General features: G+C 35.5%; 1 long non-coding RNA gene across 9 annotated transcripts in view; it reads right to left on the reverse strand.

Moving 5' to 3' along the window:
- The window catches only part of LOC132377184 (uncharacterized), a 624,644-nt gene that overhangs the window by 386,945 nt on the left and 210,734 nt on the right, over nt 1–26,965 (reverse strand). For 8 of the 9 annotated variants that reach the window (XR_009506566.1, XR_009506565.1, XR_009506569.1 and 5 more), the window contains 2 exons: nt 23,443–23,502; nt 19,638–19,670 (listed from right to left, as the gene is read on the reverse strand). This is a non-coding gene — a long non-coding RNA (uncharacterized LOC132377184). The remainder of the gene's footprint in view (nt 1–19,637; nt 19,671–23,442; nt 23,503–26,965) is intronic. The other variant, XR_009506568.1, reaches the window with a different exon arrangement.

The following is a 26,965-nucleotide window of genomic DNA, read 5'->3' on the forward strand; positions in this document are numbered from 1 at the left end:
ATCTGATGAATATTTAGCATTTCATGGTAGACTAGTACCATCTAAGCATTAAAACAATGGAATGAATTAAAAAATAAAAAGCCTGATGGATTTATTTAATGATAAAATTTATACCTATTCATGAAAAATGATCAAAAACAAAGTTAAAATTTAGACAAACATGAGGACTTGAATTAGAACAGTGATAAGAATGGAGAGAAAAAAGATTCAAGAAATATATTTAAAATAAAAATGGGGAAAAGAATTTATTATTATTTAAAAATGGGATGATACTGATGCCACAACTAAGATAGAGAACATAGGTATAGAGGGAAGATGACAAGTTCAAATTCAGACTTGTTGATTTCAAGATTCATCTAAACCTCCAGTTGGTAAGCCATTGGATTTGTAATTCTAAAACCCAGGGAAGAATTTCAGACCTAGTGAGACAGTACAGGGAGTCATCAGCCCAGGCACGATAGCTGTAAGCATGAAAGTCAGTAAAAGCATCCAGAAAGACAGGGTAGAACAAGAAGAGTAGAGGGTGGAAGTTTTAAAACTGGAGAAAACTCTTTTAATGTCACAACTATAGAAGTGAATGAAGTCCATGAAGAAAACCAAGAACGAGAGCTGAAAAAGAACAAGGAGAGAGTATTGTAGAAGTCAAAGGAGTTGAGATCAAATGGAAGGTCAGGAAGCTGACTAGGAAGAGACTGACATCCGATGGTCCCAGGTGTTGGGGCCTCACTTAGCATCAGATATAATACATCCTGGAATTGGCCATCCAGCGTACACTGACTCCAGTCCTGGTCTAGGGCCAGAGATGAAAGATAGCCTTATGCTAGCCAATGGAATCAGAATCCTGGGACACCAGAAATCCTGTTGTTTTGGATTACCAAAAGTTTACTGTGGAGACCTAATGACTTCATACTGCCCTAGTACAAACTTCTGGACTTGCTACCAACCTCCTGATCTGGTTGAGGGTTGCTTAAACATGACATGGGGCTCATCCGTGAGATGATATGATGGGCTCTAAGTTACCTAGGTGTGCAATGAAATCACAATGCCATCTACTGACCATGGTGGGACAGAGGGATCATCACTTATACCCAAAGGACTGTATTCGCTCCAGTCAGAAGCCTATTTTCCTTTACCCAAGTAACTTTTCAAAGGAAGCAGATCTCTGCAGAAAGCTGGGGCCAGTCAAAGGAATTACAGTGAATATTTCAAGATCCTGTCCAGCAATAGGCAGGAGTTGACAGAGTAAAATAGGGTATGTCCGGCAGTTAGAAATAAGGACCGTGCCAAATAAATCAATTCATGGGTTTCAAGCTTACTGAGAGGCATTTCAACAAATTCCAATAGCTAAAATTCATGGATGAAATGACAGTTTACAGTTAAGCTCAGTAAAATGGATGTAGGAGTGATCATTTTAACAATCACCTTCATATGACAATGACTACTCTTATTGTGCCATCTATGTATAATAATAATAATAATAGCAATAAATCATAGCAATAACCAAGACATATTGAGGATTGATTGTGTCCTAAGCACAATAATCTAATCTAACCAGTAAATTAAGTAAATTAAGGGGCCAGAATTCAAACCAGGTGGTCAGGCTCATGAACTAATATGTTCAGCCCAAGGTTCTCCTGCCTCACAACCACTCCTCCACTAAAGAGGATGAGGCTTTGACCTCAGATGATTTAAACCTTGTCTCTGCCACATACAAACTGCAAGTTCCTGGGCAATTTCTCTCCAAATCCCTCTGAGTCTTTGCTTATCATGCAAACTGGAGATAACACCTACCATCCAGGTGGTGGTAAGAACTGGATGAGATTATGTATCTTCATATATATGTAAAGCACTTCACAGATAGATAGTAAATCCTCCACAAAGGGCAACTATAAAATGATGATGATGAAGAGGAGGAGGAAGAGGAAGTTGAGGAGAATACCCTCCTCATCACCATTAGGATTATGTGTTTGTTTTTTGGTTGGGGCTGTATTAGTTTTCTACTGCTGTTGTGACAAATTACCACAAACTGAGTGGGTTAAAACAACAAAACGTTATTTGAAAATCCTGTGGGTCAGAAGTCTAAAGCAAGTCTCACTGGGCTAGAATCAAGATGCCCAGAGGGCTACAACTTTTTCTGGAGAGCTACTAGGGGAGAATCTGTTTTCTTGCTTTTTTTAGCTTCTAAAGGCTGCCTACATTCCTTGGCTTGTGCCCCCCTTTCACCTTCAAAGCCAGCAATAAAGAGCTGAGTCTTCACACTGTTATCACTCCAATCTCCTCTTCCATCTCATCTCCCTCCTCCACTTTGAAGGACCCCTGTAATTACATTGGGCCCACCCAGGTAATCCAGAATAATCTCCCTATTTTCAGATCAACTGACTCACAACTTTAAAATCATCTTCTACCTTAAATCCTTCTTGCCATATACCCTAATATGTTCACAGGTTCTGGGGATTAGAACATGAACATCTTTGGGGACCCATTATTCTGCTTACCACAGGGACATTTTTAAGAAAGGTATTTTTTAGCTGCTTGAGGCCTATACAGGGCCATACTGAGTTAACCAACCTCCTATTAACACCATCTGTAAAGCGTGTAAAGGATGGGGTATTCTATCATCACTTTCATGTCTTTATCTATTTACTTTTAAAATAAATCTGCACATGGAAGGTGACAGTTGTCCTATAAATTAGTGCTGTTGAAAAGGTGAACTGTTGAAAAGGGAGTGTGAATTTGTCCACTGTCTATTTTTGGCCATTACAATAAGAAAGGGAAAGTACCCAAATAAAAATAATAAAAATAGTTTACTCTGTGACACTTGCAAATCAAAGCACACCTGGGAATAGAAAGATTATCAGTTCAGTTAAGGGACATAAACAAACATAAATTTCCTTTTATATTATTTTTATAAAAAATTTTTCTGTATCATCTGAATCCATAACTCCAGTCTATTCAAATCACTTTCTTAATCAAAAATTACCCATGGCTTTCAACATACACAGAAAAAAATCTAAACATTTTTAGTTCATCATTTAATGTCCTCAATAGTCTTACCGTTTTTTAAGCCCCAAGACCCCAAATCTCTAAGCAAATTTCTAATCATTATGTCCGAGAGATAAAGAGTCTTAGGCCACACCATTTCTGCTTAAAATGTCCCATCACCACCACCTAATTATCTGAATTCTTTGTCTTCAAGATTCCATTTAAATATAATTCTATCAGTGATGCTTTTTCTTATAAATCCAGTCACCAGGTGGTTCTTGCTCCCTCTAAGATTTCAATAACAAGAATTTCTGGTACCTTCTTTTGTCATTTGTCATGGATAAATGTCTATGGACAAGGTCTTGGTGAGCACTCACATATGCACACATTTTCAAAACTTTTGAAATGACTGGCTGATTGATTCATTTAACTTTGGAATATCCCACAGTACTGTTTCTATGAAATCTTCTAAACCATTTCTGATGTTTGAGGTTTTTCCCAACACATACTCTGAAAAGTGTATTTCTGAAAAGTATTATGCAATTTCATAGACCCAAATGAACATTTAAAATGGGATAAATTACAATAAAACAGTGCAGTACTTTCCTGCCACCAGATCGCAGGGATACTATTATACTAATAAATAAAAATGGATATGATAAACTGTTTTCAATTATGCACTATTTGGAACTATATTAAGTATTCTAATAAGAGGAGAAAATGGCAATATAAAAATGCTTCTGGAGAAATGCAACAGAATAAACATTTAATGAAAGGTTCAGAGGGGAGAAATGTATTCTATTCTTTTTCTGAGAAACAAAGCTGCTCAATACAAGAGACCAATTCAAATGCAGAATGGGAGGTACAAAGAGCACAAGATAAAGAAAGTCAACCTCTGAGGAGGAAGAGGCTCCTGGATAAGTCAGACAACATCTCTATGCCTCAATTTACACACCTATAAAATAGGGACTATCAAACTACATGGTTTCCAAGATTGATTCATCAGAAATTCTAGGATAATTTGATATAATGAACTACCATCTAGGCAAGTGCCATAGATCGTAATTCAAGTAATCTCTGTTTTTTTAACAAAGCATCATTTTAATATATACTAAACATTATTCAGAGTTAAAACATTATCTTTAAGCTCATTAAAATTAAATCATAATAAAATGTTTCTTTTTACCTAAAGGAACAAAATATAGCAATTGTTCTTAAAAATGCAGCACAACCTTAATTTAAATATATATGTTCTGAGTTTATTTTGTCATATTAAACATCATTGAAATGCTCCATTTTAATTTCTACATGGCTCTTGTATACAGCTGAAGAGACCCTGCTTTCATAAAACAATACCCTTCCACGTAATATTCCCCATGTGATCTTTCTATTTGTGACATGGTTACTGAATTAAAACACTTGATTATAAGCATGAGCATTTTAGCTTCTTTTCACTTTATTCAAAGAGGTTTATCAACCACATATTATTCGAAAGATTTGTCAACCACATATTGCATACGTGCTAAAGAATCTTTTTTTGTACCACAAGGTGGCATCTTCTTATTTTGGTATAAACCTCTGAATATTAACATAATTTGAATAATTCCATACACCTGAACTATTTTTTAAAACTTTAAGAGAACCATTTAGCAGCTGTGCAAATATATGGCAATTCTGTTAGTTAATCAAAGTAGTACTTGTGGATATTTATATGCCTGGGATGTTCAGAATATTGAATCTTTAACAGAATGGTGCGCTGTTCACACTAAAAAAGTCAATAAACATTGTCCTCTAAATGTTAAGCTCATAGAGATTAGTAATACAAAGCACACACTGTAAAATATATGTATTTAAATGGAAGCTTCCTTAGAAATAGCCACAAATGTAGAACCAAGCATATATCGGTTTACTAATTATTTTTGATACCCAGATTCAATAAGTAATACATATTTATGCAATGACTACACCTTGGTCATCACTAGGCTAGGCCCTTCTACATCTTTTCACAGAATTTCATGACAAATTTCCCAAATGCACTAATGCTAAACCCCAAAACAATAGTCTAGTGCTTCTCAAATTTTCAATGGCTATGTAAATCATCTGGGGAGTTAGAGAAGATGTAAAATCCCAAGCCTCATCTCCTAGAAACTTCAAGTCTAAAACAATGCAGTACATGATACAAAACCTACAAATGTTAATAAGGAATTTTACCACATTAAAAAGAAACTGATAAACAACAAGGATTTACTGTATAGCACAGGGAACTATATTCAATATCTTGTAATAAAACTGTAATGGAAAAGAATCGAAGAAAAAGAAGAATATAGTTCTATATAAAGAAAAAAAAAGATAAAAAGAAACTGTAAGATACTCTGAAAAAGTAATCTCAAAAAAGAGAGACTAGTAATCTAAAGTAAATTGGTGAATACATGAAATACGTTGACAAAACACTAAGCCTGCTTCTGGGAATTATAAAAATCATGACTCTTAATACAGCTCACTTGAAATTTCACACCACAATTTCCTTTCCCACATCTAGTGATGAAAAATTGAAGATGAGAGTGATGAGAGTTTTTAAGATGGGGAAAAAAGGAGAATATCTAGTATAAGTTTTATCTCAGTCACTATGGTGTCTTATAAACAGGTTACCCAATAACTTACAATTTTGTAAAGAATAAATGGAAGACATTTCCTATGGGGACACACACACACACACAACGGTGATAATTACATTAGGGCCACAAAGAACACTGTGCTAAGGAGTGTTGTCATAAACTTTCTGCCTCAAATTATTCATTGATTATAAGATTTGGTCATTGGCAGCCTCTTGCCCCTGGACATATTCTACCCTGGTACACACCCCTGCAGTTAAAACATGTAGTCTAGTACTCAATGATATAGTGTGATCATTGACTAAAGATACAGGTATTCTTTATAAAGAACAATTTCCAAGTCTGTGAAAACCTTGTGGTTAAAAAGATCATAGAGCCACACTGGAAATGGTTCCCACACCATAACTGTCATCCCACAGGCATGCTCTTTGCATGCTCTTGTACATACACATTCACACACATGAAAGCCTCAGGCAATTGCTGTTACATTTAACTCTGCTTTTTGACAGAAAACCAAATAATGCCACAGAAACACTGTGATCTATGTTGGAGCTACCAGATGTGAAGTGTATAAGTTGTTATTTTCTAACCTTTTCAGTCTAAATATCTGTCATGTTTAGAAAGAGATTAAAATGTTGCATTTTAAACAAAATCATAAACTGAAGAATAATCCCTGTCTCACACCATATATCAAATTTAATTCCAGAGCTTAAAAAAAAGAAAGAGAAAAAAAAAAACTAGTAGCACAGAAAGCATACTATCCTGGGGTAGAAAACTATAATACATGAAACAAAAAGCATGATATAACAGAAAATACTGGTGGGTCTTGCTACTCAAAAACAAAAACAAAAACTTCAAGGACTTCCATGGTGGTACAGTGGACAAGACTATGCACTCCCAGTGCAGGGGGCCCAGTTCGATCCCTGATCAGGGAAATAGATCCCACATGCATGCCGCAAATAAGAGTTCGCATGCCGCAACTAAGGAACCGGCAAGCCACAACTAAGACCCAGCACAACCAAATAAATAAATAAATACTAAAAAAAATACTTCAGTATATCAAAAAATTATAACCAAAATTGAAAGGCAAACGATAAATTAGGAGAAATTTTGCAAAAACTTGCAAAATTTATATATTGTATATAGGTTTTCATAAAAAGAAAATGGCAAGCACCTTAGTAGAAACTGGGCAAAGTAGATAATTCACAAAGAACTACAAATTTCAATAAACGTAAAAAACTCATTCAGCATCACTAGAAATCAAGGGAGTTCAAATTACAGAACAATTAAATGTCTTTTTTATCTTTCAGATTGGAATATTTTTTATTCTAACACCTAATACTTAAAAGGGGGAGAGAAACAGGCCTCTGAAATATTGCCATTAGGAATGTAAACTGGTATAACATTTCTGGAAGGCAATTTAGCAATGCATACACAAAGTTTTAAAATGTGCATATTTTTAACTAGCAAATGCATGTTTAGTAACATGTTCAAAGGATAAGTATGAAAAGATATAATGCCCTTCTAAACTGGAAAACCTAAGGGTCCAACAAGTCCTTCAATTAATTATACTGCAGTATTAAATATGAGTTGCAGAATAAATCATTTTAATGCAGTAAGAAAGTGTTTGTTCTCTTAAGAGAATAAAAAGTTGTGAAATAGAATAAGCAGTATATTCTCAACTTTGGAAGAAGGAAAGATGTATAAACACAAGAGGAAGACGGGGTATACACTGAAATGTAGCAGAAATTCTTTGCAGGGGCTTGATTACAAGTGCTTTTTTAATATACTTCTCAGTTTGTTTTTATTTCTTTTAATTTCTTTAATGAGTGTGATGGTCAATTTTATATGTCAACTTAGCTAGGCTATGGTGCCCTGTTGTTTGGTCAAACGCTAGTCTAGATGTTGCTGTGAAGGTATTTTCTAAATGTGACTAATATTTATAATTAGTAGGCTTCAAATAAAGCAGATTACCCTCCATGATATGGGTGGGCCTCATCCAGTCAGCTGAAGAGCAAAGACTGAGGTTTCTCTGAGAAAAAAGAATTCTGTCTCAAGACTGAAATGTAGAAACCTGTCTGACTTTCCAGTCTGCCTGGCCTGCCCTGTGGATTTTGGACTCAAGGCAGCAACATCAGTTCCCACCTGAGTTTCCAACCTGCCAATCCACCCTACAAGTTTTAGAAGTGCCAGCCCCGACATCACGTGAACCAATTCCTTAAAATAAATCTCTCTTCGTCCCCCACTCACTCTGTGTGTGTGTGTGTGTGTGTGTGTGTGTGTCGCCTATTGGTCTGTTTCTCCGGAGAACCCTGGCTAATGTAATGACCATATACTAGTTTTGACATAAAAAAAATGAGTAGGCAGACCTTTAAAAATTAAACAATAAATTGTAAATGAGAAAAAAACACCAAATTCTCTTGGAGATAAAGCAACACAGCCAAGAAAAAAAAGATCCTATTTCTCTACTTATTATTTAAGGGTCACTGTCTATCATGCATGGGGTGGACAAAAATCTGAAGAAAAATGTTATATTAGCCCTGCATAATCACATCTCTACCATCTCTATTATGTGGGATGATGAAATGTGTCACTTGTCTGCTATTTACAGGTGAAATTTTAATAATTTATACCATATAACCATTTGCTGATAAGATAAACTGCAGTCCTGAAGGTATTTCACTTGAAAAACAAGAAACATTTTCCATTTTGTCACCTTTTCATATTAATATCTGCTAGTCTATCATGCTAATTAATAAATGTAGCAGGCCGTGTGTCAGGTTTTTTTTTTTTCTAATTTTTTAAAATTTATCAAATGGAAAGTAATCTAGCAAAGAGTCATTAATTTAATTTCTTCTGAGAGGGAATCATTACTAGATATGTTAAATTTTCAACAACGTAGCTTCAAAACAACTGTAGCCATGGAAAATTTTTATAGTTTTAATTGAACATCTGTGTATTTTAATTGATTAATTTGAAGAAAATACAGGAAAAAAGAAAGAACAGTAGGTAGTATGAATTTAACAAACCACTTTTTTGATTTCTCTGCTTCTTAGTTAATGATTTTTCAGTACAAACAAAACAAGAGATTATCAAACAACATTAAATAATTCCCATGGCTATAAATACATTCATACTGATTTAGCAGAGTAGACAAGTATTTTAGAGTAGGATTGTTTTCAATCAAAAATATGGACAGGGATACATATGTGAACATATGAAGAGTTTATTAGGTCCCTGTCTCTATGGAACATGTTGGGGCAAGTCACTTAGGACAACATCCAAACAATGTAAAAATTCTGTAACAACCCTGACCACCGCTGCTGCACTACCAGACACTTAAGGATAAACAGAACTGGAGATATTTCAGTAATTTGGGCAGCACCAAAAGATCACCCTTCCCAGTATTTCTTTTCTCTTCTAAACGTACAGCTTTCTTATGAACTCACATTTTCTTAATATGTCACCTATTTCACTATGAAAACTTAGTTATCACAGGCATGACATAGTCCTGGATTTCTTTCTCCCTCCCTCCTTCCCTCCCTCCCTCCCTCCTTCCTTTTCTTTTTTTTGCCAGTATTTGGAGAGAATGTGGCTCCAGAACAATATACTATCTACAAAAAGAACTAAGAAAAACCTGTCGAGGTAAAACCACCATATAATTCTTGTAGACACTGAGTCATAAGAAAAACTGGGGCAAGTTTGCCCCCAGTTATCCTTGCTATTAACTGGCAAACATACTGTATTTTTAAGTAAGATCTAAAGATATATTTATCAACACCATTCAAAAACCAAGAGAAATGATGGATGAAGAATATGGATGCACAGACAGGTGAAAGAAAAGCACTGTCAAGAGATGAAACAAAAATTACTGTCTCTTTTCCTTTTGAAGGGAAAAGTTCTAAAAATTCTGCATAACTGAATAAAGATAATCATCATGGTAGTAAGATTTAATAAAGTGTTTACAGTAATTCAGATATTAGTCTAATTTAAACTTCAGGTAAGATGTTAGGCTTTGTTCTTTCTGTGTTCAAAAAATTTGTAGATGCAAATATGCCCATTTTAGAAACTGATCTGTTTCCTAAGCACTTTTAAAACCACATGAGCAGCCATGCTGGGCAGCACGGTGTTTGCATATAGTAGTCACTCATTTAATGTTTGAAAGTGCTTTGAGGGCTTTCTATCTAGAAGGTGAATGTGCTCATTACAGATTAGCCTAATGCATCCATTAAGGAAGGTAATAATGACCAGATATCTGGCAATGTGTTTTTAGCTAGTGATTCTCTACTTACTTGAATATAACACAAGTGTATTTACTTTACAACAGTTCATCACAACCTAACCTGCAAGCAAGTTATTTCTTTTTATCAGCTGGTGTCCCTGCTATGATTATCCCTATGTAAAATCCCCCATCCTGCACCTCAATTCACAGTCCCAGCATTTTTATTATTAAACGTATCTACCAATTCTTACCACCAATTTTTAAGAATTCATATTAGCAGGCCATGTATTTCACACTGGTAGCTTTCTACAGTATATGTAGGTAGACATTTAATATAATTTTTAAAGATAATTATTATCTGTGATGAGAGAGAAAAGTATTCACCAGAATTCCTTTCAGGGTGAGCACAATCTTTGTTGAAAGTAACTCTTTAATAAATTAGAACAGAACTAGAGACAGGAATGACACTAAATGTGAACGTAAGTTTTCTTAATGAAACCTGCCTCTACCTCAAGTGAATAGGGTGAGTATTAAAGAGTAGAAAAGAAATTGTCAACAGACCCTATAGACTGCATGATGTGACTTCTCCCCCACGAAAACACATACATACACATGCATAAAATTATGAAATGATTGAAACTGATGGATTTTTTGTGTGTGTGAAAACCAATGGAACACTGGGGTTTGGTTCCAACTGTCCTGTGCTACATGGGACAGCAACTCAGATTCAGGAGCATGAAGATTCAGAGAAAGCGAGACAAAGGAATGCACCAAAGTGGAGAGAAGGTTATTTATTATCCCAGGAGGTGCAATTGGTCTCCAAGAGTCAGGAGACCTTACCTCACTGGGTACATAGCTATAGAACAAGAGCTGAATTCCAGACTTGACGAGTACTTGGCAGGAATACTGTACAGGGGATTTAACTTTCAGAAAAGGAGTTAGCCTTTATGACCTTTCTAAAGTGGAAGGCCTATGTCTCTACAATTATATCTATAGTTGAGAGAAATAATTAGCAAATTAAAGCCTTCTAATTATACTTCAGTGCTATATACTAATTGCTACATAAATCTAAGTGCTTAGATCAAGGCTGATTTTACAGAAAGATACTCATTATTTTGCCTTCTGGTTCTAGAACAAAATCTTATAAAATGCAAACACTTTCTATCTGTGCTTCATAGCTGTGACTATTAGAATTTCATCTCTGACACATTGTACAATTACAAAATATAATCTTATTAAACTCTAGAATGGACGTGCGGAGGTCCACGTCCCCAAGTAAATTTTGGCAATAAGGACATCTAGCTCACATTTTAGGTCCAGAAAGCTATAATGCAGAGGATCCAAATATTTATATAATCAAAGACTACTTTTACTTCACTTTTCCCAGTGGTTCCGTGTTTATTTTTTATAAAATGTGGATTTTTAGCACAAAAATGTATGGTGAAAACAATGGAACAAAATGTAGTATAAATAAGAGGTTAGTAATAGAATAAGGCAAAAATTACAAATTATTGCAATGAATTACTAAAATGTGAGAAATGTTGAGAAAGGGATTGTGCTAAATTCTCACCACTATGAATATTGGGAATATCTGAAACACTCATATCAGTGTTTGGTGTAATGAAAATGTCTCAGTCTCAAATGTCATCAAGAGCTAGAGTTTCTAGTCAGCATCATATAACCATTGTTAACATACTGAGATAATATGAAAAGCAGAGAGACAAGACATGCTAGTTAGCATGCATAGCATTTTTGTGTATTCATATAAAATAAATTACACCAGGAATTTTGAAATACTGAAAATACCTCATGAGCTTCCATTACAATCTTCATGTATCAGAAACCTCAAGATTTAAATAACAGCCATAGTTCTTACTGTTTTTACATTTATTATTAAAGAATTGAAAATTAAATTCAAATATTAATAAAAAAAGGTAATTATACAATTAAAGGCACAGTGAGCCTCCTAATTTCATCAATATGGCAGACAGGATAAGTTCTTTCTGCTACAAACGTCTAGAAATGCTGGATGAAACCTAATAAACATCCCTTTTTTTTGGCCACACCACGGCATGTGGGATCTTAGTTCCCAGACCAGGGATTGAAACCATGTCCCCTGCAGTGGAAGTGTGGAGTCCTAACCACTTGACCACCAGCGAATTCCCCAAACATTCTTTTAATGCATAATTGAGCAAGAAAGTTAAATAAATATGCAAGGCCATAACTGGAGAAAAACCTGAAAACTAGAGCAGAAAGCTCATGCACTATCCTGGGAAGGGTTATATGGAAGCCTGAATGGAGCTCTTTCTTGGAAATACAAAGGCCTGGTTTTTAACACACACTGAGAGAGAGAGGAGAAAAGGCCCTAAGCTTCAGAAGAAAGGGTGTAGCTATAATAATATTAGGCAAATTAGACTTCAACTCAAAAAGTATTACCAGAAATAAAAAGGGACACTACGTAATGAACCGAGGATCAATTTGTCAGGAAGTCATGACACGAAAAACTGTATGTAACTAATAAACAGAGCTTCAAAATACCTAAAACAAACCCCGACAAAAACAAAGAGAAAAATGCGTGATCTTAAGTTGTAGATTTTGACTCCTCTTTCAATAACTGATAGAACAAGTAGACAAAATTCAATAAGAATATAGAATACTTCCACAGTTGACCTAACAGTCATTTATAGAATACCATTTTTTTCATGTATACAGTGGACCAAAAACAAATCTAAATAAATTTTAAAGTAGTGAAATCTTACAGAGCATTTTTTGACAATGAAATTAAAACCTGGAATCAATAAAAATAATGTAGCTAAAGAATCACTAAACATTTGAAAATTAAGTAATATATTGATTTGACCTGTGGATCAAAGAAGAAATCATCAAAAGAAATTAGAAAATATTCAAACTGAATACTAATGACAATCCAACATATCAATAGTTGTAGTATATGGCTTAGGTAGTGGTTAAAAAGAAATGTAAAGCATTATGTTTACATTAGAAAGGCACAAAAAAAGTTATAAAATCAGTGATCTGTTTCTATTTTAGGAAGACAGAAAAAGAAGAGAATTAAATTAAACCCAAGTAGAAAGAAGAAAATTTAAAGAGAGGAAAGTAACAATTAATGAAATAGAAAACAAATAATAGAAAAAAGTAACAAAGCCAAATTTAATTTTTAAAAGATTAAAAAATTGATAAACTTATCAAAATTGATCAAGAAAAAGAGAACACAAATAGCAATATCAGAAATGAAAGTGGGGATATCTCTACAGATCCTACAGATAATGATGTTTATTAAGAAAATATTATGTATAAATGTATGCTCATAAATTCAAGAATTTATACAAAATGGTTAAATTTCTTATAAAACACAATTTGCCAAAAGTGACACAGAAGAAATAGAAAATCTGCATAGCCCCATATTAACTAAATAAATTAATATTTTTATTGAAACCTTTCCAACAAAGAGAACTCCAAATCCAGCTGGTTTCAATGGTGAATTGTATCAAATATTTTAAAAAGAAATTGTAACTATCTTACACAAACTCTTTCTATAAATAGGGGAAGAGAGCTCATTTTCTAACTCATTTTATGACCCAACAGAACTCTGATAAGGATATTCTCAGGAAAAAAACAAAAACAAAACCAAAAAACTCCAGACTGATACCTCTCATGAATAAACACACAAGAATCCTTTACAACATATTAGCAAATTGAATCCAAGAAATATATAAAAATGATACATCATTATCAAGTGGTTATGATAATATCTCATAAGTAATACACTGAAGGCTGGTTTCAAGTTTGAAAATAAGTCAGTAAAATTCATCATATTAACAGAATAAAAAAGAAAAACCATATGATCCTCCCAATGGATGCAGGGGGGAAAAAATGACAAAATGTAACATCTGTTCATGACAAAAACTCTCAGAAAATTAGGAAGAAAAGGGAACTATCTCAATCTGATAGAGGGCATCAGCTAAACACCCGTAACTAGCATCACATATCACAGGAAAGATTGAATATTTTCTCTGCAAGGCTGGAACAAAGACAAAGGTTTCTGCTCTCACCACATCGTTTTACTGGAGGATGTGTATAGTGTAACAAGACAAGAGAAAGAAATAAAAGGCATAAAATTGGAATTAACTAGGTAAAATGGTCTTTATCCAGACAGTATAATTGTACACATAGAAAATTCTATAATAAAGCTACTAAGTAAGTTTAACAAGGTCTTAGGATACAATTTTAAAAATTAATTGCTCTATGTACATACAGAAAACACTGAAAAACATTAATTTCAAAAAAGCGATGCATGGACTTCCCTGGTGGCGCAGTGGTTAAGAATCCACCTGCCAATGCAGGGGACACAGGTTCGAGCCCTGGTCCAGGAAGATTCCACATGCGGCGGAGCAACTAAGCCCATGCGCCACAACTACTGAGCCTGCGCTCCAGAGCCCAGGAGCCACAGCTGCTGAGCCCGCGTGCCAAGACTACTGAAGCCCACGCGCCTAGAGCCTGTGTAAGCTACTGCAATGAGAAGCCCGTGCACCTCAATGAAGAGTAGCCCCCGTTCTCCACAGCTAGAGAAAGCCCGTGCACAGCAACGAAGACCCAGTGCAGCCAAATATTAAAAAATAGATAAATAAATAAATTTTTAAAAAATGAATAAAGAGCCTTAATTAAAAAAAAAAAAAGCGATGCAGTTAATAACAGCAATACAAGTGATCTCCCTGGGATTACTCCTCAAATAAACTATCTTCCACAAGTCTTTATTTCAGGCTATCACCAACAGCTAATGTCAAACATAATACAATGACCGTATACAGAGAAGTATGGAAGTGCAAATAGATATAAAAAATCAAGAATTACAGATTATTTTTATTTTCTTCATTTTGCTCAACCATATTTTCTAATTTTCCCAAACAACAAGTCACACATATGAAGAGAAAATAGTTATCAACCTTCAAAATTCTATTAAGAAAAATAGCCAAGTGATTTCACCATTTATCATGAGTGAGCTTATTTGCAAAAAATTATTGACTAATGTAACAAGATTTAATATATCAACTTTAGAAGTTTAAATGACAACATAATTGTTAATCATAGGTCATTGGGTTAAACATTATAAATATTTTAATTACTCTTTTGAGGTCAAAAACTTTGTTATAAGATCTTTTCATAAATTAATATTAAAATACATAATATTCAAAAATATTCATCAATTAAACATGAGAATGTCAGTATGCATATGTTCCTATGTTATTCACATACTTATTAAATATCGATGGTACAGAAGTATTATTCTAAGTGAATAGGGAAATAGAGTGCCAGGCCTGTCATAAATATTTCACATGTATGGTATCCTTTATTCCCCACAACACAGTCTGAGCAGACGCTAACATAGTCTCCATTTTCACATGGGAAAACTGAGCCACACAGAAGGAAGCAACTGGTGTGAAATCCCTGAGCAGTGGGTGTCAGTGGCAGCATCCAAACCTGGTGAATCTGATCCCAGAACCTACAGTCTGAATCACTACACTGAACACAATGCTCAAGGGTAAACAAGATGAAAGTGTGTTCTCAAGAAGCTTACATGTTAGTAATGGAATACAGAAGATAGGCAAATAAAGAAGAAAGCAATCAGATAATAATAATCTTTGAAGAAAATAAAATACAAGAGACAGTGTGGGATGCATGTTGGGAAAGTCTATGTGAGGTGGCATTTAAACAGAGATGTGAAAGATGTGAAGCAGCCAGTCTTGTAAAAATCTGGGGAAAGAATGTTCCAAGTAGACAAAACATCCATGCAAAGGCCCTGAGTGAGAGCAACACTGATAGTGCCTGAAGAACAGGGATGAGGGTATCCTAGAGATGACTTTGGAAAAGTAGGGCCTCACGGACAATGGGGAAAAAATTGGCATTTATCCTAAGGATGATGGGAAGCCATACTTAGGGAGAATTCAGCACGATGATTTTATTTGTGTTTTTAAAATATCTCTTTATGTACCATGGATTGTAAGGGAAGCAAGAAAGGAAGCAGAGAGACCAGGAGGCTACCACAGTGGGATAAGTTAGGATGGCGGGTGGCTTAGGCATAGTGGCTAAGGTGGGGAAAGAACCACATACGTTCCAGAGACACACCCAACAGGACTTTCTGATGACTGGTGTGGTGGGTGAAGAAAGAGAGGTAGCAAGGATGACAACTAAGTTTTGGCTTAAGCGATTTCAGATGGTGGCGATACTTACTGAAATAGAAATGACTGGAGAATGAGATGGCCCCAGAGGAAAAATCAAGCTAGGTTTTAGATGCTTATTTATATGTCAAATAGGTAGTTGAATAAGTGAACTGAAGTGCCAGGAAAGGGGTCACACTGGAGATGGAAATTTGGTAGCCACCAGTGTCTAGATGAACACTAGAGCCTCTGGATTGGATGAGCCCACAAGGGAGAGTGTGCAGGCAAAGTAAGGAAGGAGCCGGAAGCCATATCCTTGGGCATGCCGGCAAATGGGACTGAGGGCTGAAGGAGAGAAGCCCAGAAAGGAGCAGCTCCCATGGCTAGAGCAAACTAAGAGGATCAAGATAAGCAAAAGATGAGCGATCATCCTAGAGACCCAGAAGGAAGGAGGGCTCATCTGGGTGGAACTTTTTCTCAAGTGATGAGTGAAGGGGAGCAGTATTTTACTTTAGACTAACAATATGTTCTTGCAAATACTGTATAAATTTAAATGACTCATTCTCACAGAAAAGCCTGATACCTCAAAGAACACCAAAATAAAGAATTTTACAAAGTTAAACATCTTTTATGAATGAAGAGTACATCTCTTAAATAATCAAATGAGTAAACCAAGATTCTCATACATTAGCTTGCTTAAGCAGGATTTAATTTGTAGTATACCAAATCATGGGTAAGACTACCTTAAGGCTTGAACTCAATTTCAGATGCCATCAGAAGTAGACTCTAACATTTGGGTCATACTGTGCTACCTCTCCCTTCTAGAGCTCACATAAAAATTATCAACACAATAGTTGCTAACATTGATTAAATGCTTGCTCTATATTAATTAAATCATCACCAGATCTCATGAATGCTTTTTATTATATCGACTTTTTTTTTTAAGAAGAGGAAATGACCATAAGAGAGGTCTAAGTGTCTTTCCCAGTATCAACCAGAATTCCACACTGGTCATTACTAAAGACTGGTCCTTATTCTAGTGACACAGTTAACTACCTCAGGACTCCGCCCTTTAAGCCTCCTAAAGATTGCTCCCTCCTTTCTTTCCTCTGCTATCCACCGATTTTATATACCCATCCTGACAATTAGAGAGAGACATGAAAATGAAGGTAAAGTAACAAGAAAACAATGAAGGAGATAATCATAGATAATCATGGCTGAGAACTCAGCTAAAAAGGTGACTAATAATTGAGTCTTTGAGTTTCCTAGAAGCACAAAAAGGAATATACAATGGATTACAAAATTTCCATTATCTAATAAAAGGAAACACACCAGCTAAGCAAGAGATCTTTTTGGTCCCAATCCTTCAATACAACAGTATTTCTTACATATGTTTATTTTAGGGAAAATGAACCATGTAAGATCAGAGACTTCAAGAGCAATTCCTCCAGAGATAAAGAAATATTCTTTGTCTGGTTCACTTAGAATTTCCCATATAAAATGCGGTCAACAGTTCAGCATTCTCTAGTAGAATACTTTTATATGGTTCATGGTCATCTCAGCTTTTTTAAACTTTAATAGGTGTCCAGTGACTTAGAACCCTGACCTGAACTTTTATAACTGTCACATGGGTTCAAGAGAAATAAGACCTATTATATACTCTGTACAAATGGCCTATATCACATCTCTCTCCAAGGTAGCAGCATCTATGTGAAACAAAATCTTGGCAAATATTTCAAAACATTGCTTGCCCCCACCTCCAATTTATGTCCCTTCACAAGCAAATTGCCAAGGGTTTTAACTAATGAAAAACCAGTTTGTTTTTAGAAAACATCGTCATTATCAGCTAATATGACAGAAGTGACCAGGAAGAGCATGACTTAATATGGATTAAACATGAATACAACTCAGAAGCTTTCTTCTTGTTGAATTAGATAATCAAAACTATTAAACAGTATTTCAAAATGCTTTTCATAATCCTGGGACCATTAATGTCATGTTCAAATCACTGTGGATTTTTGTTGTTGTTGTTGCTTTTACTATTCATAGGGATACAATGAGTCATTGGCACGTTTCCAGTGCAAGATGCATTTGAATAATACATGACATGCCCTTTAGCTAGCATCATGATGCCAGATTTAAAACAAGGTAAGAAGTTTCCTCCATGTACACTTGCAGTGTTCAGCTGTTCATAATCTATAGCGTTAACAATTTATCATCAAACCCAGCGACTTGCTGCCAACTTATCAAAGTGGCCACTGGATGCATATGATCAAGTCTGAGCATCTGGCTCTCCTCTGTTCCTGACATTAGCACAGACAACAGAATCAGTGGACTATTGAATGCAATTACAGTAAGCGAGACAGACAATAAAGATTGATAGCGCCTTCTCTTTTTATCACACACAAAACTAGTGGGGGTTAAAGCTTTGCCTTGAGCTGCCTTCATTTAACAATGATTGAAAATATGCAGTTGTGTTGGTAAAACACTGTAGCCTGTACCACTTCATTTACTGGACACATTATCAAATTAAATGAAAAGTGAACTGCCAAAAGCAACAGTTATTATACATTAATGATGAATATTTACTTAGCATTGTTCACAAATCATACAGAGAACAGAATCCTTCTTGTTATCTTCTTTGCAGGTTACAGTTGAGTAGGCTTAACATTTCTATGTTTACGTTAAGTCTTCTGTCTACAAATCTCTAAATACAGACTTGCACAATTGGTTTTGTGACTATCCATGTGATTACAATGTGTAATTAATAAAATGCTCGAGTTGTAGATGAATCCTAATTATTGAAGAGCTTTCTCCCCCTTTATGACAATTCTCATTCTTGTAGCTATTCTTATAGCAAGAGAAACTTAGCGAGTGGTATATGTTGTGAGTGAGAGGTTAGGAACTCCAGCTTCATCGAGCTTCTGAAACTTGGAATGTGAAAAAGACCCTCAAGATACAGACAAGCCACAAAGTTATACTTTATACTTTTCTCCAAAGAGTATTGTTTTAGTAGCCATTGGGGGATATAACGGTCCAGCCTTAATTTGACCTCCAAGATAAGAAATACATAAGGGGCAAAAGGCAAAATGGGTCGTATAGAACTATTGAGCAGACAAGGGAAAATGGATCTTATTCCACAGTTCAGACAGGAGGAAACTTCATTCTGAGCAAACACCAATAGATCTGGGAATACAAAAATAAGTGTCTCATTGTTAAGTGGACAAACATTTGGTGTGCATACTGGCGTATCAGAAAGACATGACGGCAGGCAGACATGATTGTTCAAAGTTATGTAGATTAATTCAAGGTTCTTTTAAAAACACACACATCTGGCCCTTCCTTTCCAATGAGAGACACAAGAAAAGAAGGTGCTCATATATGAAATGTAGTCATGTCTCTTTTCTAAGAGCTCAATAACCTGAAAAGGTGACATATCCCAAACAAAAAAGAATATAAGAAGAGGTAAAAGAAAAGAAGACACAGAGAACGAGTCACAGGTTTTCTAAAACCACCCCACTGGTTATTCTGTAAGCAATTAAATACATACTCAGAAGTGTTGAGTTTAGAATTCGAGCAGCAACCATATGCAGTTAATATAAGTAGCAGCATGAGGTATAAGATATTCAACAAGTGTGGAAAACTCACCAAATAATAGCATCACCACAGTAGATAGAGAATCTGGAAGCCAAAAAGCAGCTGAATCAGAATTCATGAAATGTAAAGGAAACAATTATGTTCTCCAGAATTTACCTGGAAGCAAAATCTAAGTGAAATCACTCTTTCTAAGCACATTTAAATTCTAATGTTGCCTTAAAATCATTTGGAGATGTGTAACCTTTGCAGGTTATTCTCAACCTAGCCGACTACCAGACTTATCTCAGGAGCTTTGTAAAATGCAGATCTCTGGGCCCCAATCTTTGGTATTTTTATTCAGTACATTTTGGGTGGAACAATGGTATTCACTATGGAATATTTGGCGAATAAAATATGAAAACGCTCATAGAAAACCTATTACCTGTAAAGCCACCGCCTGTAACCCATCTTTTTATTCATGTATATCTTTTTATCTATGAATGTAAAATTTTTCAAGTCAATGATATTTTCAATAACTTTAGGGGGTCACTTTATAAAAATATAAATGAAGATTAAATATATGTTTATGGCTAAAAATCAACACACTACATATCAATACAAATAAAAACATGAAAGAATGCTCCTGTTATCCTTCAATAGCTGCTCTCACAGAGTTAGTTACTGTTAAATATAGATGTGTCTCTACAATCTTTATTTTACAGTCTTTACCACACTGTTTATGGCAAGATTGTGTCCCAGCCTCTTCTACCCTCTTTAATGTGGTTTTCTTCTCATTTGCCCAATGTGTAACGTCACTCGGCCAGGCTATAGGGATTTTTTAAGAGGAAATTGTACCATATGTAGCTGTAAACTCAGTGTGTCCATGGGAGGAGGTGAGTTCAGAATCTTCCTTTGTCGCCCTTTTGAGCCTCTCATCCTTTATGTATTCACTTTGAATTTATTTCTGTCTGTATTTTACATAATCAAAATTGGACTACACATATTGGTCTGTGAATTGACTTTTTCACTTTATGTTATTCTGATTTATATCTAGATTTATCTAAAACTATTTCTCTTAATGTTTTTTATAGCTATATAGTATTCCATAGTATAAATAATCATAAACATTGTAGCCTTTACTGTGCTTTTATTATTGTTCCTAACTTATTAGTTTTACCAAAAATAATATGTAATATATATTTATAATATATATGTAAGATGTATTGTATATATGTATATGTATCTTCATTTATTTGAAGTTTTTTTGCAGTATAAATTAGAAATGGAATTTCTGCATCAAAAGTTATGTGAACTTAAAATTTTAGACACAAAGAGACACATGCACGAGCAGGGGGACAACCACATGAGGACACAGGGAGGAGATGGCCGTCTGTAAGCCAAGGAGGGAGACCTCAGAAGAAAGCAAGCCTGCCAACTCCTTGATCTCAGATCTCCAGCCTCCTAAACTAGTGAGAAAATAAATCTTCATTGTTGAAGCCACCCAGTTGTGTGGTATTTTGTTATGGCAGCCCTAGCAAAGTAACACCCGTATTTTCATCAAAGAAACAGAACAAGCCAGAACATGGGATTCACTGGGAATTTAACTGCCAGCTTCTACACAGCCTACTAGTAATATGCAACTATTTATTTAAGGGAGGCAGCTGGAAGTCTAAAGGATACAAAACTAATCTTAGGCCTGGGGAAAATAACGATTTTCACTTGAAAATACCCTAATTTTCATAACCAGTATTTTTTAATTCCCTGGACATAGGTAGGCAGATATTTTTTCTCCCTTCTATCTCTCTCTGTCTGTCTCTGTCTTTCTCTCCTCTCCTGATAAACATTTCCTTCACCATCCTCACTGTGACTGGCCTTTCTTTTCCACAGGTTGGATAGGTGTGCTGATTAGGCTAGAAAACATCTGACGGGAGAGAAATGAGTTAACCAGAGACACGGTATGAGGTTCTAACTGGTAAACTTCTTCTTAACGTCCAGTTCAGACTATATACGGGTTGAGCAGGACCAGTAGCAAGAAATCAACTGATTTCTTCTACTTGTGGTTTACCCACTCGCATTACCTCATCACAGCAATGTCTCTTCTTTTGCCATCAGTCAATGGTGCTGGGAGCAACATCAAACACTGACCTGCACTGGAACGTTCTACGGATCACAGACATGCTCCCCCAGGAGCTGTGGGAAAACTGGCTTTACTCCAGAAGAAGTCAACCTGCCCTCATTCCTGCTCACTAATAACCTTTCCTCACTTTTGTTTGGATCTTAATGACCTCAACCCTTCACAAGAGGTTTGTCTCCTTTTTTTAACTTTTCCTCAACAGCAACACAAAATGGCAGATAACCCAAAGAAATGAATATAATTTAGATGTAAAATAAAATCTATCTACCAGTGTCTGTATGCAGCCTGTGTGTCTCATTGGCATGCACCAGATTGGACTAAATGGCAGGAATTTCCCAAGGGACGATAACCTCCAGATACTGCTACAAAAGCTTTATTCCCCACACTCTGCAAATTATTTAATTTAAACACTGCTTGATATGACTCTCTGAGGAGAAGGGTGTTTTCCCAGATCCATTTTTAATTTGTTGGTGTGTATATGCATGTGTGCACATAGAACCGGCCTCACAAATGCATTCACAGCTACAGAGACTAAGCACCAGCTTCTGATTTGCAGAACCTGGAGCTGCAAATTGCTGTCTAAAACTAGGAAAATGATGAAATGCACATGTAATTTCTTCTTTTTTTGGTGAGGAAAGAGGCAAAGGTTCAGTTGTTCATGTCCTACGGTCCCTACTCCCAGACACTTTCCATTTACTTGGGAGACATAACTAAATATTTTTTAAAAATCATGTGCGTGCATGTGTGTGTGCACACACAGCTAATTTCTCATAGTAGAAAATGGTCACATCCATGGATGCATTTTACTAAAGCACGAGAAGTAATGCAAAGATTAAAGAATCCATTTCCATCAGCATTGGGTAGTACTGTATCATGGGTCAGGGAGATAATTTATAAAATTCTTTTAATCCTCCTGCGTCTTCCACTAGCTTAACTTCTCTTGCTTTTCTGCTACATATTAATCAGGAAGGGGCACCTGCTGAAACAAAACCCTGAGCATTTTATTCAATATTATGTATTTTGCCAAATATCATCTTGAACAATCTTGCCTTTTTAAAGGTCCCATTAAAGGATCCAAATGAATTCCTCCCCTACACAGAGAAACCTTACATAAGGTTCCACAGTAGCGCTAACCCTACCACAAACGCAGCCTTGCACACACAGGGCCCTCGCTGGAAACAGTCCTGTTATCCTGGCTAAAGCAACTTAAAAGTAAATAAGCATTAGACAATAATTTCAATATTAACTTACTCTTGTTTCTTCATCGGAGCAAGCTAAAAGCATGTGAACTCCTTTTCACCCTTCACCCCGGCCCCCTCTAGAGCTCTCCCTATGTGGTACCCTCAGCGCAGGTAAAGTGACCTCCTTCCTCCTACCAGCCTAGCTATTTATTGACATAAGCTTGCATTCTGGGGCATTATCAGCTTAATGCATAATTCAAATCTCTTGCATGTGGCCTGCACTTTTGCCTTATCCCCTGCATTCTAAATGAAAGATAAGAGGAAGTATTTCCAAAGTGGGCACACAAAAGGATTCCTGAACATCGATAAAGCCCTCTCCCCAGGCCAGTCCTCCCCTACCCCTCAGAACACTACTTGCCCTGTAGCTCCCACACACCCTCATAAGGGTGCCAGATTGAGAAGAAAACAATCCCAGGGATGGAGGGAAAGTTTACACTGAGTGGGGACCCTAGAACCTTTGGGAAGAAGAGGTCTCTAAAAGTGGAAAAATCACAATTATTACCTTGAGTCAGATTCTAGACCGGCAGCCAGATGTTTTCAGCAAAGCGATAGTTCCAAATCTCTGTAATTCAAAAAAAGAAAAACTAGCTTTAGAATGTGTATATTTCCCCTTAGTGGGTCAAGGGAAGCTGTGTGTGGTGGGAGGGGAGAGAGGGCAGGGGGTAGGTGGGAAAGGCTTCTCAGTAAGATCGAGGGAAGGAGGAAGAGGAAAGCCAGAAGGGAGAAAGAGGAGAGGAGAAAAGGGCAAGAGAGAGGGTGAAGGGTTAGGGTACAAACTGACTGGGGGACACAAAGGGGAGAGAAAGATAGGAGTGTGAGGAGAGAGAGCTTCAAAATTAACTGTATTAGAAGGTTAATTCAGTCAAAGTCAATTCAGGAAAAGTAACTCCAGTGATTCTTTCCCCCCATACTGCATTGACTGCCTTCTGACTGAATCGATTAAATTAATTTTTTTTTTTTTTTTAATGATGGGTGAAAAGAGAGAAAATGAGCGAATAAGGCCACCTGCAAATAAACAGATCCAGGTAACCTCTATGCTCTGATTTGAACAAATTAACAACTTGGCTGGTATAAAAAAACACACACACAGACACACACGCATATGTATGCATATGCTTATGGGTGTGACAACACTGAATTTTGTCGAAAAGTGCCACTGTTTTCCCTAGAATGTTCACAAGCATAGTATATACCTACATACACATAATATGTATACTGAGTTTTGTTCTTTCCAAAAATTAATTGTCTTTTTGGAAAACAGATTATCCCTGATGGAGAAAGTATGCTGTACAAATGCACCAATATCATTTATCAGCACCATTTTTTAAAAGTAAGGTTCACCTCCCCTAATACACTTCTTTTTTTTTCTTTTTGTTAACATCTTTATTGGAGTATAATTGCTTTACAATGGTGTGTTAGTTTCTGCTTTATAACAAAGTGAATCAGCTATATGTATACATATATCCCCATATCTCCTCCCTCTTGCGTCTCCCTCCCACCCTCCCTATCCCACCCCTCTAGGTGGTCACAAAGCACTGAGCTGATCTCCCTGTGCTATGCGGCTGCTTCCCACTAGCTATCTATTTTACATTTGGTAGTGTATGCCCCCTAATGCACTTCTGCCGAAGTCAGGACATGATACTAAAAACCATAAGGTCACCAATATCATTTGGACTTATTACTAAATATGAGATTCTTGTAGATGCTTTTTACATGCCTTTTGAGTCCACCAAGCAATAATTCCTCCTTTTTTATAAACATAATGACATGAATTATTAAAAAATTAAAGGCATTTAGAATAATGGTTCTCCATACGCAAAGTATTTATTTCAACTTTCATCATTCATAGTTTATTGCATTGACTTTTCTTCATCAGTTTACTGCGTATTAGGCTTCCACTGAACTCATCAATAAGAAATGAATTTTGGTAACTTTCAAATCCACTAGATTATTTTTCCTTTTATTCGTAGTGAATTTTTCTTCTCTCAGTGGTATTACTGCAATAAGTCAGTCATTATTTCTTTATGTTTTCCCTTCTTTCTTTAGTATTTCATTTCCCTTTACAGCACATCTTGTGATCACAAAGAAAACAGAGACACTTATTTCTTTTAACAGTTGAAATTGCTGCAAGTGATTTAGCTGTCATTTAATTTGATACCACTCTTCTGTCTGTGGAGAAATATGTTTAATGTACTGGAAATTATGTTAATAAGAAAAAGCATTATCTCATTTAATGAAATAAATACACAAATATTTCAAAATAAAATAAAGAGGCAATCTTCACTGAGAAAATGTCTCTTGTGGTTTGTATAAAACAAACAAATGGGAAAAAATTATGAATACATTGAAACACTGACAAAAATTATGCCTACATTCAAAAGGGGAGGGGAAGTTTGGTAACTGAATTAGCCATAATTTAATCAAATATTTTTTGGAAAACTCCGGGCACATATGAAGGATCAAATTATTAATTTATATTTCTGCTTGCTGCAAGAAAGATCATTTAATTTTTCTGGAATGGGCACTGGGTTTTTGAAAAGTTTCCTTTGTATTTTTTTCTCTTCTATTTCAGTTGGTCTTTCAATGATTGCTACTGCTTGAATTAATAATTATCAGCAATCTCATTGAAAATGTGACCCAACCCATGTAACTATAAGAAAGGTTAGAATTCCTTTGATTTTGCTAATCAAAACAGAGTCAATGAACTCGTTCCAAAGCTTTTATATATTAAAATTTATCTAATGCACAAAAAGGTTAAATAAATATTGTTAGTGATTTGAGCAAAACTTGAAGCAATTATGTAATAAAACCATGACCACAGTAACAGAAACACATAATTAGCAATTTAATTACTGGCATGAAGACAAGCTAAAGATGTCAATAAAAAAAAAAAAAAACTTTAGTGACAAGCTGATTTTATTCTCCTTACGGCAATCTGTGAGAAATATTCACCACCTGATGAGTAAAACCATTTTTATACAAACTACCTATCCTTCCACAAACTGAAATACCCAATTTAAAATATTTCTGATTTCATTTCATTGCATAGTAAATCTGTGTACATTTTTCTCCCATTTAGATTAGCACTTTCTCTTCTCTGAAAATACAATATTTCCAGTCAGCCAGTAAAGAACATTATGTTTTTTTAAATGAGTTAAAGTAGCAGGTGTTCTTTGTTTCAATTTCATTTCTTTCCAGCTTCAATAATGTGTTTGACAGAAATTCTTCCTTGTGTATGACATTCCAAATATTCTATCTTTTCTTATCTTCTAAGTTTCAGCTGAGAAGCACACATAAACCATGGATTGTTTTAAAAGGAGATAAATGCCAACTATAGTAGAAACAGTCAGGCTAATGAGGCATTCCTCTAGGGCTTTCACAATTTCTTTTTCTCCCCCATCCCTGTATTTAGAGTTATGGTGGGAGGTAAAGAAGAGAAATGAGTAAGTTTAGTTTATTGTGATATGATCCACTTGTTTTTTTTCAGCACCATCCCAAGTTTCAGATTTTCAAAATCTTGAACTACTTATATTAAAAGTGTTCAATGAATGCTTACTACCTCATATGTCACTGGTATTTTACCAGTAGCAGAAAACAGATATTTCAAGATAGAACCATACTGAAAGAAGTTTTCCATCTTGTGATAAAAAGTGAATCATCTTGGCTGGTATACAATAGCCACTTGTACAAGCCCAGTGCATGGAGTGAAATCATGAAAGTCAGACTTGCTAAGAAGTTTTGTCTATAAATACCCTTAGGGCATGATGGAATACACTTAAAAAAATAAACTCTAGACACAAAGAACAGAATAAATAATAACTCCTAATAACATTGCCTTTTATAATTAACCTACTGATTCTAATCATTTTGGCATATAGTTCCAATCAGATATCTTAACTAAATATTCCAGTTTTGAAAGAAGGGTATATAATACCAACTCGAAATTTCTAAGGAAATTGAAAATGTTTTTAAAAGCATATTTTACTTGGCTGCAATTTGATAAATGTGAAGAGAGCAAATATAAT

This window comes from Balaenoptera ricei, chromosome 13, assembly GCF_028023285.1.
Source record: "Balaenoptera ricei isolate mBalRic1 chromosome 13, mBalRic1.hap2, whole genome shotgun sequence".
NCBI lineage: Eukaryota > Metazoa > Chordata > Mammalia > Artiodactyla > Balaenopteridae > Balaenoptera > Balaenoptera ricei.